This window comes from Aotus nancymaae, unplaced genomic scaffold (genome assembly GCF_030222135.1).
Source record: "Aotus nancymaae isolate 86718 unplaced genomic scaffold, 86718_ANA_hifiasm-v0.15.2.pri h1tg000418l, whole genome shotgun sequence".
Lineage (NCBI taxonomy): Eukaryota > Metazoa > Chordata > Mammalia > Primates > Aotidae > Aotus > Aotus nancymaae.
The window spans coordinates 24,156-37,500 of record NW_026988833.1 but is presented as its reverse complement, the minus strand read 5'-3'; positions in this window follow the sequence as shown (position 1 = coordinate 37,500).

The following is a 13,345-nucleotide window of genomic DNA, read 5'->3' as shown; positions in this document are numbered from 1 at the left end:
CGGTCGCCCCCTCACCGGGCCAGCCACGGAGGCGCTCAGGGACACCTGGGGAAGGGAGGGGGGGCCGTGGTCTACGGCAGCAGGAGAAGGAAAACCTGCGGCACCCCTTACCCCACGCGGGAGAGGCGCACCTCGCTCGACCACACCCCCTCCAATGAGCTGAGCTCCTCCTCAGGACCCACACGCAGACCCCCCGTGGCAGCAGCCGGAGGAGGGGGCCCCAGGGGCGGGAACACCACCACCACTCGGCCTCGGGCACCTGAGTGACAACCCGGAGCGCTCCAGGAGCACCGCAAAGGCCTGAGCGGAGCCAACGCTCGCACCACCCCGGCAAGGGCAGGACGACGGGCCGGCGGGACAGCCCCCCACCGCCGCGGAGGGGGGCCGCGCCCGCAAGGCAACACCCACAGGAGGCGAGAGCGAGGGATGCCTGCCGTGTCAGAGGACCCCGCCGCCCCCGCCAGGCAGACGACAGGAGAAGCACGGCGAGGTCGGGCCGGATTCCGTACCCCTAATGCCTCCCACCACCAGCCCCACACATGCAGGGAGAGGAGAGACACGGGGCCCCCCCGCGGGTGGGGTGAGAAGAGCGGAGCCATTCACCATGAAGGTCCGTCCCTCGCCCACCGCGGAACGGTCGCAGCCCGGGAGAGCATGACGTCACCACATCGATCGGAACAAGACCCAGAGCGGAGCAACGGGACCTCACCAGCCTCACCAAACCACCGAGCCGACCACAGCCCGCGGTCGGCCAGCCCCGCTCTGAGGGAAGGGACGGCGGACAACCCCAAGGGAGCGGAGGACGCCTGACACGCACGGCACGGAGCCAACGGAGCGGGGTTGTCACGACCGCCCCAGGTGCCCGCAGCGGGGAGCGCACGCGCAGGCGGAAGGGAGCCCCCCACCCGCATCGGCCTCTCCCCACCACACCCGGGTGGGTCAGAGGAGACCCGGGCCCACCCAGGGCGGCACCGGGGAGCCGGGACACTCAGACGGATGCGTGAGAGGCAAGGCACACGGGCCCCAGCCGGCGGCTCAAGCCAGAGCAGGGCCGGCTAGCCAGGTCACCGCCAGACCAGATAAACCCCCACGCATCCAGAGGCCCGACCTCTCCAGCGACAAGTCGCCAGAGGACAGCGTGTCAGCAACAACCCGGTGGCCCAAAATTCAAACTCAGCGTGAAAGATATACCCACCCTGGGGGGCAGGGGGTCGAGTCACCGGCCACACCACCGACTCAGAAACGCACGACACGGACATCTGTCCCCAAAAAGGCCACCATCGCAGCCACACACGGAGCACCCAGGGCCGTCTCGTCGACCCCCAAGACCAGGGACGCCCTCCGGGCCACCGGTGCCACGCAGGGGCCGACCCGTGCCTCCAGAGCGAGACCCATTCGGCCGTCCCCTCACACGCGAGGGACACACGAGGGACCGAAGGCGCTCTCAGGGACCACTCTCCGACTACGAACGCGGACTTGGAAGAAAAGTATCACAGCAGAGGGACCGCAGCCGGGTACGGCACCCCGGGAGGACGGCGCAGGACGGCCACCGACTCCCCACGAGAACTTGGAAAAGAGATTCGGCGGGTGCCTCAGGCGGCCAGGGCCCGCACAGGCCCGCGACAGGGCCGGGGAGGGGCGTCCCCGGCCACCCGCGCCATGCCCGGAGGGTCCCCGCGGGTCGCGGGTCGGGCCTCGGGAGCTACGGCGTGCTGGTCGACCAGCCCCGGCAGCCCGCACACCTCGCTCGGGCCTGGAAACTCGGCGACAGCCTGCCCCTATATAGCCCTGCACGCCCGTGCTCTGACTCACAAGTGACTCGCCAGAGCTCTGGCGCCACAGGGACAGCCCCGCTGACAGCCGCAGGCTTTCCGGAGCTCTGCCTAGCTCACAGCAGGGACGCTCCCCTCGCTCAGCAGCTGCCACCGGAGCTCTGGAAGCCAGGAGAACCATATAAAAGCGGCCACCAGATGGAGCCCGAAAACCGGCGACATGTCACCATCCCAAACCTGTCACCGAGACACATCCGGATGGCAGGGCGGCCGGCGGACCGCAAAACCGAAACCGTGAGTCGAGAAAGTCTTCCCGAGGCCGAAAACACAGCCCCTCCACCCCAACCCCACAGAAACGCTCCTCCAAACGTGTATCTGCGTAGACCGAGACAGAGTCAAAAGACAAGCCCATGACGTGTGGGTGTTTGGAGATGCATCTCGGAGGGAGAAAGAACACACAGGACTCGGGCGCGAGTCGTTCAGGTGACAGAGAGACGCCGAATGAGGACACGTTCACAATCCACACGGGGTGGGGGATGGGAGGGAGGGAGGGAGGGAGGGAGGGAGGGAGGGAGGGGATAGAAAAAAGAGAGATGGAGGAAGGAGGGAGGGAAGAAAGCAAGCAGGGAGCGGGGAGGAAGGAGATGGAGAAAACAGACAGAATTTAAAAAATCTGGAGAAGGTATATGATGAAAGGTGGAAAATGAAGAAAGATGAAAAAGAGAAAGAATGAGGAAAGAGATGACGGAAAGAAGGGCGAAAGAGAGGAAAAAAGAAAGTATAAAAGACAAAGAAAGAAAGAAAGAATAAAGGAAAGGAACAGATAAAAGGACAGAAGGGAGGGAGGAAGGAGGGAAAGAAAAAGAAAGAAAGAAAGAAAGAAAGAAAGAAAGAAAGAAAGAAAGAAAGAAAAAGAAAGAAAGAAAGAAAGAAGAGGCTAATGCCTTTTTCAGCGTTCGCCCACCTGCATCAAGGTGAAAATTAAAAAAGAAGAAGAAGGGGAAGAAGAAGGAGGAGGAGGAGGAGGAGGAGGAGGAGGAGGAGGAGGAGGAGGAGGAGGAGGAGGAAAGAAAGAAAGGAAGGAAGGAAGAAAAAGACAGAAAATGGAGAAAATAAAATTCGGTACTAAACACTATCTGGCCTGGCGACACAGCAAGGCTCCGTCTAGAAAGAAAGACAGAGAGACAGAGAGACAGAGAGAAAGAAACAGCGAGAGAGAGAGAGAGAGAGAGAGAGAGAGAGAGAGAGAGAGAGAGAGAGAGAGAGAGAGAGAAAGAGAGACAAAGAAACGCAGAGGCCGGGCACGGTGGCTCATGCCTGTAATCCCAGCACTTTGGGAGGCCGAGGCGGGTGGATCACAAGGTCAGGAGTTCGAGACCAGCCTGGCCAAAATGTTGAAACCCCGTCTCTGCTAAAAAAACAAACATTAGCTGGGCGCGGTGGCACGCGCCTGTAATCCCAGCTACAAAAAAAAAAAAAAGGAAACACAGGAACAACGAAAGAAACACAGAACTGGGTGACAGAGTGAGACTCTGTCTCGAAAGAAAGAAAGAAAGAAAAAGAAAGAAAGAAAGAAAGAAAGAAAGAAAGAAAGAAAGAAAGACAGACAGACAGACAGACAGACAGACAGGAACAACGAAAGAAAGAAAGACAGGAACAACGAAAGAAACACAGAAACAACAAAAGAAACACAGAACTAGGCCGGGCGCGGTGGCTCACGCCTGTAATCCCAGCACTTTGGGAGGCCGAGGCGGGTGGATCACGAGGTCAAGAGATCGAGACCATCCTGGTCAACATGGTGAAACCCCGTCTACACTAAAAATACAAAAAATTAGCTGGGCATGGTGGCGCTTGCCTGTAATGCCAGCTACTCAGGAGGCTGAGGCAGGAGAATCGCCTGAACCCGGGAGGCGGAGGTTGCAGCGAGCCGAGATCGCGCCATTGCACTCCAGCCTGGGTGACAGAGTGAGACTCTGTCTCAAAAAAAAAAAAGGAGAAAAAAAAAAAAAAAAAAAGGAAACACAGGAACAACGAAAGAAACACAGAACTGGGTGACAGAGTGAGACTCTGTCTCGAAAGAAAGAAGAAGAAAGAAAGAAAGAAAGAAAGAAAGAAAGAAAGAAAGAAAGAAAGAAACAAACAAACAAACAAACACAGGAACAGCGAAAGAAACACAGAACCGAGTGACAGAGTGAGACTGTCTCGCAAAAAGAAAATAAAGGAAAGCAAACACAGAAACAACGAAAGAAACACAGAAAGAACGAAAGAACCAGAACTGGGTGAGAGAGTGGCACTCTGTCTCAAAAAAAAAAAAAGGGAAACACAGAAACAACGAAAGAAACACAGGAACAACAAAAGAAACACAGAAACCACGAAAGAAACACAGGAACAACGAAAGAAACACAGAAACCACGAAAGAAACACAGAACTGGGTGACAGAGTGAGACTCTGTCGCAAAAAAAGACAAAATACAAGGAAACACAGAAACCACGAAAGAAACAAAGAAAGAAAGAAAGAGCTGGAAAAGGAAATTAGGAAGACAGAAACAAAAGGAGAAAGGATAGAAAGATCTTTTCTTGTTTTTTTTTTTGTTTGTTTTTTTTGAGACGGAGTCTCGCTCTTGTTACCCAGGCTGGAGTGCAATGGCGCGATCTCGGCTCACTGCAACCTCCGCCTCCTGGGTTCAGGCAATTCTCCTGCCTCAGCCTCCTGAGTAGCTGGGATTACAGGCACGCGCCACCGTGCCCAGCTAATTTTTTTGTATTAGTAGAGACGGGGTTTCACCATGTTGACCAGGATGGTCTCGATCTCTCGACCTCGTGATCCACCCGCCTCGGCCTCCCAAAGTGCTGGGATTACAGGCTTGAGCCACCGCGCCCGGCCTATTTTCTTGTTTTTTAATCCTCTAAAAGCATAGTAAGGCCCAGGTAGGGGCTACGACACACCTTCCACCTTACTAATATGTTGGCCAGGAAAATAAAAATTTACACTTAACGTAACCGTTAAAAGTGACTATGAGCCGGACGCGGAGGCTCAAGCCTGTCATCCCAGCACTCTGGGGGGCTGAGGCGGGTGGACCACCTGAGGTCAGGCGTTCAAGACCAGGCTGGCCAACATGGTGAAACCCCGTCTCTACTAAAAACACAAAAAAACTTCTTTAATTTTAACGTATAAAGAAAAGGAAAAAGTTCTCCAGGCGTGGTGGCGCATGCCTGTAACCCCAGCCACTCAGAAGGCTGAGGCAGGAGAATTGCTTGAATCCGGGAGGCAGACGTTGCAGTGAGCAGAGATCACACCGCTGCATTCTAGCCTGGGCGACAGAGCGAGACTCTATCTTAAAAATGAAAAAAAAAAAATGACTATGAGGGCCCAGGCCAGGGTGGTTGAATTTACCTAAGGAGTGGGGGTGGGGGTGGAGTGGAGAGGATATGCCTGACTGGAACGAGAGAAACCGAGGGGAGCAAGCAGAAGGGGACAGAAAGAGGAAGGGGAAGGGACGGAGGCACAGTGGGTTATTCTAGAATGTTTTCAAGCCTGGGGTGGGGGTGGGCACGGAGGGCAACTCAGGAAACAAGCCGACTCCAGCAATGACACCTAATTCATTATTGCTGGCATCGCTGCCTTGAAAGGGGGGCACCGCATGTTTCTTCCTCCACACCCATTCGATGACTTCTGGGAAATGCCATTTACTTGCACGCTCTTGACATCTACCTGCTTTCACTACAACTGAGGAGAATCAGGAAAGTCCCCACTAACGGCAAGGCCTAAAGTGGAGCTGTCATCCATAAAACCCAGGCAGCAGAGTCCATATGGGTTAAAAAGACACGAAGAGGCCGGGCGCGGTGGCTCAAGCCTGTAATCCCAGCACTTTGGGAGGCCGAGGCGGGTGGATCACGAGGTCAAGAGATCGAGACCATCCTGGTCAACATGGTGAAACCCCGTCTCTACTAATACAAAAAATTAGCTGGGCACGGTGGCGCGTGACTGTAATCCCAGCTACTCAGGAGGCTGAGGCAGGAGAATTGCCTGAACCCAGGAGGCGGAGGTTGCGGTGAGCCGAGACAGCGCCATTGCGCTCCAGCCTGGGTATCAAGAGCGAAACTCCGTCTCAAAAAAAAAAAAAAAAAAAAAAAGACACGAAGAGAGAAAGGGAAACAACGGATCAAAGAGAAGAACAATCGGGCCCAGCCAGGGTCTCCAGGGGTCTTCTGGGCAACGAGGGAGTGAGGGGGACGGACGGACGGACGGACGGACCAAGGTGGGGGCGGGGCGGGGCGGGGGCGGGTGAGCTCGGGGCGTGGGCGGGGCGGCGGGTAGCGGAGAGAAGCCACAATCGCTCCTGACTGCGGGCGGGCGGCCAGAGCGTCCCGTATGCCGCCTAGACCTTCAAGAACCGTGACCGCTAGGTGACGCCCGAAGACAACATATGCAAGTGTCAGCCCGGCACCCTCCCAGGCATTATCCCCACAACTAACCGAGCGGAGCCCCTGCGGGGGAAGGAAGCACCATGACTCGGCAATACACACAGAAACACACGCACCTACGTACGCACGCACGCACGCACGCACACGCGCGCCGTATTCCACAGTATAGAAGGGTTTATACCGTGATCACGAGAGGGCCCGCACTATTTTCTTTTCTAGTGACAAAAGAAAAAGCAGGCCGGGGCCTAGCGGCCCACGCCCGTCACCCCTGCACTCTAGTAGGCAGAGGCAGAGGCAGAGGCAGATGCGGGCGGGTCGCCTGAGGTCAGGAGTTCCAAACCAGCCCGGTCCACGCGACGAAACCACCATCTCTAGGCCCTCGAAAGGCTGAGGCAGGAGAATCGCTGGAACTCGGGAGGTGGAGGTCGCACTGAGCCGAGATCTCACCACTGCACTTCAGCCTGGGCGACAGAGCAAGACTCCGGGGGCGGGGAAGGAAAAAAAAAAAGGAAAAAAAAATCGCTTCCCTCTTGAGGTGAATACGCACTGTTACACGTACACAGAGAGCTCGGAAGGTATACAGGCCCTGACATCCTCTGTAACTTTGAGTCGGTCTGGCGATATTTTCCAGGCCTTCCGTTTCCCCGTCAGCAGTCACAGAAATAAAAACTCCCTCCTTTCCCAATTCGTCTTCATGTCGTCATCAGGCCACAAGAATAAGCGAACACATTTTACACGACAAGGAGGAAAAGCACAACAAAGCGAAAGTCTCAGAGGTCTGTGGTACAGATTGAAGAGACTCTTTCAGAATCCACAGAAAGACACACACACGGAGAGATGGAAAGAAACAAATAAAGAAAAGAGAAAGAGAGTAAGGAAGATAAGGAACAGGCCGGGCGCGGTGGCTCACGCCTGTCATCCCAGCACTTTGGGAGGCCGAGGTGGGTGGATCACCTGAGCTCAGGAGTTCAAGACCAGCCTGGCCATCATGGTGAAACCCCATCTTTATAAAAAAATAAATAAATAAAAAATAAAAAAATAAAAAGGAAGATAAAGAACAAGAAATATAAAGAAAGAGAGGGCCGGGCGCGGTGGCTCACGCCCATAATCCCAGCACTTTGGTTTGGGAGGCCGAGGCGGGTGGATCACGAGGTCAAGAGATCGAGACCATCCTCGTCAACATGACGAAACCCCGTCTCGACTAAAAAATACAAAAATTACCTGGGCATGGTGGCGCAGCCTGTAGTCCCAGCTACTCGGGAGGCTGAGGCAGGAGAATTGCTTGAACCCAGGAGGCGGGGGCCGTGGTGAGCCGAGATCGCGCCATTGCACTCCAGCCTGGGTAACGAGAGCGAAACTCCGTCTCGAAGGAAAAAAAAAGAAAAAAGAAAAAAGAAAGAAAGAAAGAGACAGAGATGTAAAGGGAAGAAAGATGAAAAAGAAAATAGAAAGAGAAATAGCAGAAAGAAAAAGATAATGAGAAATCAGAGAAAGTAGGGAGGAAGAAAGAGAAAAAAGAAAAAGAATGAGAGAGAGAGGAGAGAGGGAGGGAGGGAGAGAGACAGAGAGAGAGCGGTGGGGGGGGAGAGCGAGAGCGAGAGCGAGAGCGAGAGCGAGAGCGAGAGCGAGAGCGAGAGCGAGAGCGAGAGCGAGAGAGAGAGAGAGAGAGAGGAGGAATGAAAGAAATAAAGAAGAGGACAGCGCACCATGGCTCACGCCTGTAACCCCAACACTTTGGGAGACTTACTTAGGTGGAAGAATCGCTCGAGCCCAGGAGTTTGAGACCAGCCCTGGCAACACAGCGAGTCCCCGTTTGTACTAAAAAATAAAAGCACTTAAAAAGTTAGCCGGGCATCGTGATGGCAGGCGCCTGTAGTTCTAGCTTTTTTGGAGCCCGAGGTGGGAGGATTGCTCGAGGTAGGGAAGCGGAGGCTGCCATGGGCCTTGGACAGACAAATGCACTGCAGCCTGTCGCCCGGGCCGGTCTCGAACTCCTCAGCTCTAGCGAAGTACCCGCCTCACCTCCGAACTTGCACCCACCATATTCATCGGTCCCGGAGGTGTCCGTGACAGATTTTAGTAGGGGAGCATTCGTTCCTAAAGACCAGAGCAGATAAACAGGACCAGCCGTTTGGGACATACACCGTTCTGAATCGCAGTGGAGGCTTTGTGGATTTCACAGCAAGACGCTGCTGCTATCTGCAGATAACCACCCTTCTTTCGAGGGACAGGGCTCTCTCAGGTAGCCTCTGGCTGTTAGGGTGGAAACCAAAGGCCCAACCATGGGGCCACAAAGTTACCATGTTAGCCGAGCCGCTCATAACACACCGGGCATAAGTGGGCGTGAACAGCACGCCTGTAATCCCAGCACTTTGGGAGGCTGAGCGTGCCAGGCCTGAATCTTTATTAATGTGTAACATCTATGAGGTCTCCAAGTCCAGAAATCAACTCGCCACTTCCGTACAGGATTCTGTATGGAGATCAAATCTGGGATTCCTAAAGTAAAGAATTGAGGCCTTGGGAATGGATTAGATTAGATTAGATCTACCTGAGCTTCTAGTAAAAAGAAAAAGAGGGAGAGGGAGGGGGAGAGAGAGAGAGACGGAGGGGGGGGGGGAGAGAGAGAGAGAGAGAGAGAGAGAGAGAGAGAGAGAGAGAGAGAGAGAGAGAGAGAGAGAGAGAGAGAGAGGGAGACAGAGACGGGGGGGGGGGAGAGAGGGAGAGAAGAAAAAGAAGGAAAAGAAGAAGAAGAAGAAGCCCTCATGAATTTGTAGAAAACAAGACCTTATGACTTTTGCGTCCGTTGGCGACTCTAGGTAGTTTGCCGGGCCGGGTTCTGCGGCCTTGCTTCTGTTTACTTTTGCACTCCAGGCCACGATGCCCCAGTACCAGACCTGGGAGGAGTTCAGCCACGCTGCCTGCCTGCCGAGAGAGAAGCTTCACCTCGCTGACCCAGTGACGGCACGGCAGGGCACGGCACGGCACGTGTGGTTCTCAAACACAGGCATTCTTCTTCTTCCCCCCCCCCCCGCCCACGTACATATTTTATTATATACCAGCAAGGAACAACAAAAAGTTTCATCATGTAAACAAAAGAATATAATTTTTAGACATAATTGGAAGTTTCAAAATGTCCTTAAATCATTGTGATCTTCTCCAAAAGACACAGGTCTTAGAGTGTGGGCACAGGGCCATGAGTCAGATTTCTGGGTAGTCTCCCATGATAGCAATTTACGTTCTAGAGAAGTGGGTTTTGTGAACTCTGTCGGGGCAAATCTGTTAGGCCTCTTAAAGGAATGAAACCCTTTCACATCTCGGGGAAACAAATAAAAATATGTTGAAAGAAGGGATACTTCTAGGCTTAGATTTATTGTTGACAGTGATTTTAAAAATAAGCACTAAAAAACTGTTAAAAGATTCCTAGGTAAAGTTCTGGCTTTTACCAAAAATAAGAAAGGATACCTTCTGTAGCTCTACAGATGGTTTGGTGGAAAATAGAACGGGAAAAAGTGAGCCGACAAGAAAGCGAAATAGGAACGTCTAGGAAGGAGGCAAGAAAAGACGTAAGTCATAGCCCAAAAAAACCAAAACAAAACAAAAACGACATGGTCCTTTTCTAAGGCCAGGTGTTGGTGATATTCACCTATGTAAACTCAAGCCTAGAAGATCAGTACAGTCCTTATATATTCACTACTTAATAACATACGAGAAAAACACTTTTCATTTGATATATAAGAACTTTGTATGAACAGCTAGAAATATATATGTACATCGCAAATCCCAAATGAAACCCAACTTAATACAAAGTGAACTATAGGGATGACACAAAAATGGGTAGATATCAGAATTCAGCTAAGTTTACAGTTGTGCCTTATATCTTTTTTAAATTTTGCTTTTGAGACGGAGTCTTGCTCTGTTGCCCAGGCTGGAGCGCAGTGGTGCGATCTTGTCTCACTGCAACCTCTGCTTCCTGGGTTCAAGCGATTCTTGTGCCTCAGCCTCCCCAGTAGCTGGGATTACAGGAGTTGTGCCACCATGCCCGGCTAATCTTTGTATTTTAGTAGAGACGAGGTTTTGCCATGTTGGCCAGACCGGTCTCAAACTCCTAGGCTCAAGCAATCTCAAACTCCTAGGCTCAAGCAATCCACCCACCTCAGCCTCCCAAAGTGCTGGGATGACAGGCGTGAGCCACCGCGCCCAGCTGACAAATACATACAGGCATTCTGATGGGAACTGGTGTATGTATGAAAGTAACAGATGATCGAGTTTCTTTGGTGTCTAAAACAGAGCAAGCTCAAGATGTAAAGAAGATTGAGAAATTCCACAGTCAACTAATGCGACTGATGGTGGCCAAGGAATCCCGCAATGTTACCATGGAAACTAACTGAGTGAATGGTTTGAAACGAAGACTTTGTCATGTACTTAGGAAGTAAATATCTTTTGCAGTCGAGAAAGTGTTGGGACGGAAAATACTCTATGTCACCAAGTGGACTATTCAGAAGCTTAGAGGTCATTTTTTTGTAATTTTCTTTTGAATGTTTGGTTTAGAGGAGAGCTAGGAATGCGAATGTTTTCAGTCAGAAAGCCTGTATTTACTTTTGGAAACTGAACAAGCCATGCGTCTGTCTCGGGAACTTTGCAGATTACTTGATGTTAGGTAAAACGCATAATTGTTTCTTTGGCGGATTCGTATCAGTAACTTGAAAATGGGATATTAAGAAGAGCCAATGCTTCGTTAAATTTAGTTCGTCTGCCTTTAAAAGAACATGAAATGTGACCATTTTGTTGGATGGATCGGGGTATTTCTTTTGGAGCATAAAATGTATGCTGTCGATGACCAATAAATATAGAATATGGTAATCGGAATTACCTCCGGACCACAGTATGCATTGTTACGAACACCGTGCACCTGATTATGTATAGTAGTGTAGCCTCAATTATCTCTACAAGTCATTGACTAACCAGTATGCTTTGCCTTCTTTCCAGATTTAAACTACCTGTTATTATAGGGGACCGGTAGCATCAGCTTGTGGAGCAGTGGCTTTGAATCTAGTTTTCAGTGATCAGAAGCAGCAGTTATTTGAGTGCGTGAATGGAATGATGATCAGTATAAATGTACCGAAACCACCATGTTACAGAAATTTTTTCCTTCCTTCTTTCTTTCTTTCTTTCTTTCTTTCTTTCTTTCTTTCTTTCTTTCTTTCTTTCTTTCTTTCTTTCTTTCTTTCTTTTTTCTTTTTCTTTTTTTTTTTTTGAGACAGAGTTTCGCTCTTGTTACCTAGGCTGGAGTGCAATGGCACGATCTCGGCTCACCGCAACCTCCGCCTCCCGGGTTCAAGCAATTCTCCTGCCTCAGCCTCCAGAGTAGCTGGGACTACAGGCGCGCGCCACCACGCCCAGCTAATTTTTGTATTTTTAGTAGAGATGGGGTTTCACCATGTTGACCAGGATGGTCTGGTCCGGATCTCTCGACCTCATGATCCACCCGCCTCGGCCTCCCAAAATGATGGGATTATAGGCGTGAGCCACCACGCCCGGCCTACAGAAATTTTTACTACGTATTTTTCATCTGTAGTTTCTCAGAAGGGCTATAGATGATTCGAACTGTCAAATCCTCGCATGCTTCTGTGACACCCCTGTCCGTCTTCTCCCTTTCTTTAACCAAAGCGTTAGGTGAGACTGTCACAACCGTTATGTTTTCCATTAAACCGGAAGTGTGATATTATTTGACACTTATGCTTGTATCCTAAATTTCACCAACCAAACGTCATGTTCACATGTTGATTCCTCGGGAATGAAATGAAGGTACTATATACCTTGAAATATATTTTGTAGAAACTTGTCATGTTGAGCAACATCTTAGCATGGTAAGTAAGTTCCCTTAGCTATATAAACTTGTGCATGTTTCAGAGAGATCAGTAAATAAAATACTACAAAAAAGAAGGAGAAGGAGAAGAAGAAAGGAGTAGAAAAGAAGAAGAAGAAGAAGAAGAAGAAGAAGAAGAAGAAGAAGAAGAAGAAGAAAGAAGGAGAAGAAAAAGAAAAAGAAGAATAAGAAGAAGCAGAAGCAGAAGACCTTATTGTTGTACCCGAGCGAGTCAAAGAATGCAGCACACTCTGAGATTGAATTATGAGTCCTTTATTATGCCAGCGACCGAGAGGTGGCTGACGCACAAAATTCTCTCGGCCGGCCCCTAAGAAAATGTTAGGTGGTCTTTTATACCCTAGTTTTAAAAGGGAGGGGGAACGTAGCTGAAGCAAATTTTTCACAAAAGCAGAGTAAGCAAAAAGTTAAAAGTTAACCTAGTACATGAGAAATAAAACAGTGCCAGGTGCGAGGGGTACAGTTGTCACAAAAGACATACAACTTACATAGGTAACGGGGGCTCTGGGCACTGGACAGCAGCTGCCTGCATTCCCAGGCTCTGTTGGTACCACTTAAGTCGGCCTCTTATCAACAAATGCATTCCTGGGGGTGCCCAGTGTCAGCCCGCCCCAGCTGCTACGTACTCTGGTTCCGTACTGAATGGTGGGAAAACAACTAAAATGTAGAAGCTAAGATGGAGTCTGTCCAGCTCAGGAAGCTAACATAAAGCCTGAACAGCTTTTAGTCTGAGAAGGAGAGAGTTAGTTTTAACTGGCAAAAAGCAGGTTATCACACTATGAAGTACAGTTTACATTAACCCGCTGTCACCATACGTCGAGAAATCCACAAAAGCGCTAGTGAACAACAGGAGAAAAACAGCAGCTAACACGTCCTGGGGAAAAGATACGCCTTCCTAGAATTCCGTGCCAAGGCATCGCCTCCGGTAATCTTAAGGGAGCAAAGTATTACTTTTTAGACAGCGTTTCTATTTTGGGCAAATACTACTACGGCCCAGAGTGGCGCCATGATGCCCTTCCCGTTTTGCAAATTTGCTGGTCCAAGGAAGGAGAAAATAAGACATCATGATAAAAGGTGATTGAGACCCAGCCAAGATGAAGCTTTCCCAGGGAGGGAGGGAAGGAGGGAGGGAGGGAGGGAGGGAGGGAGGGAGGGAGGGAGGGAGGGGGGCCTGAGGCGTGAAGGGGTGAAAAAACGCCACCACTACAGTCCAGTCCGCCCACCCGCTTGCCCACGGGGGCCAAAGGCTGTGCCATCGCCCCCCG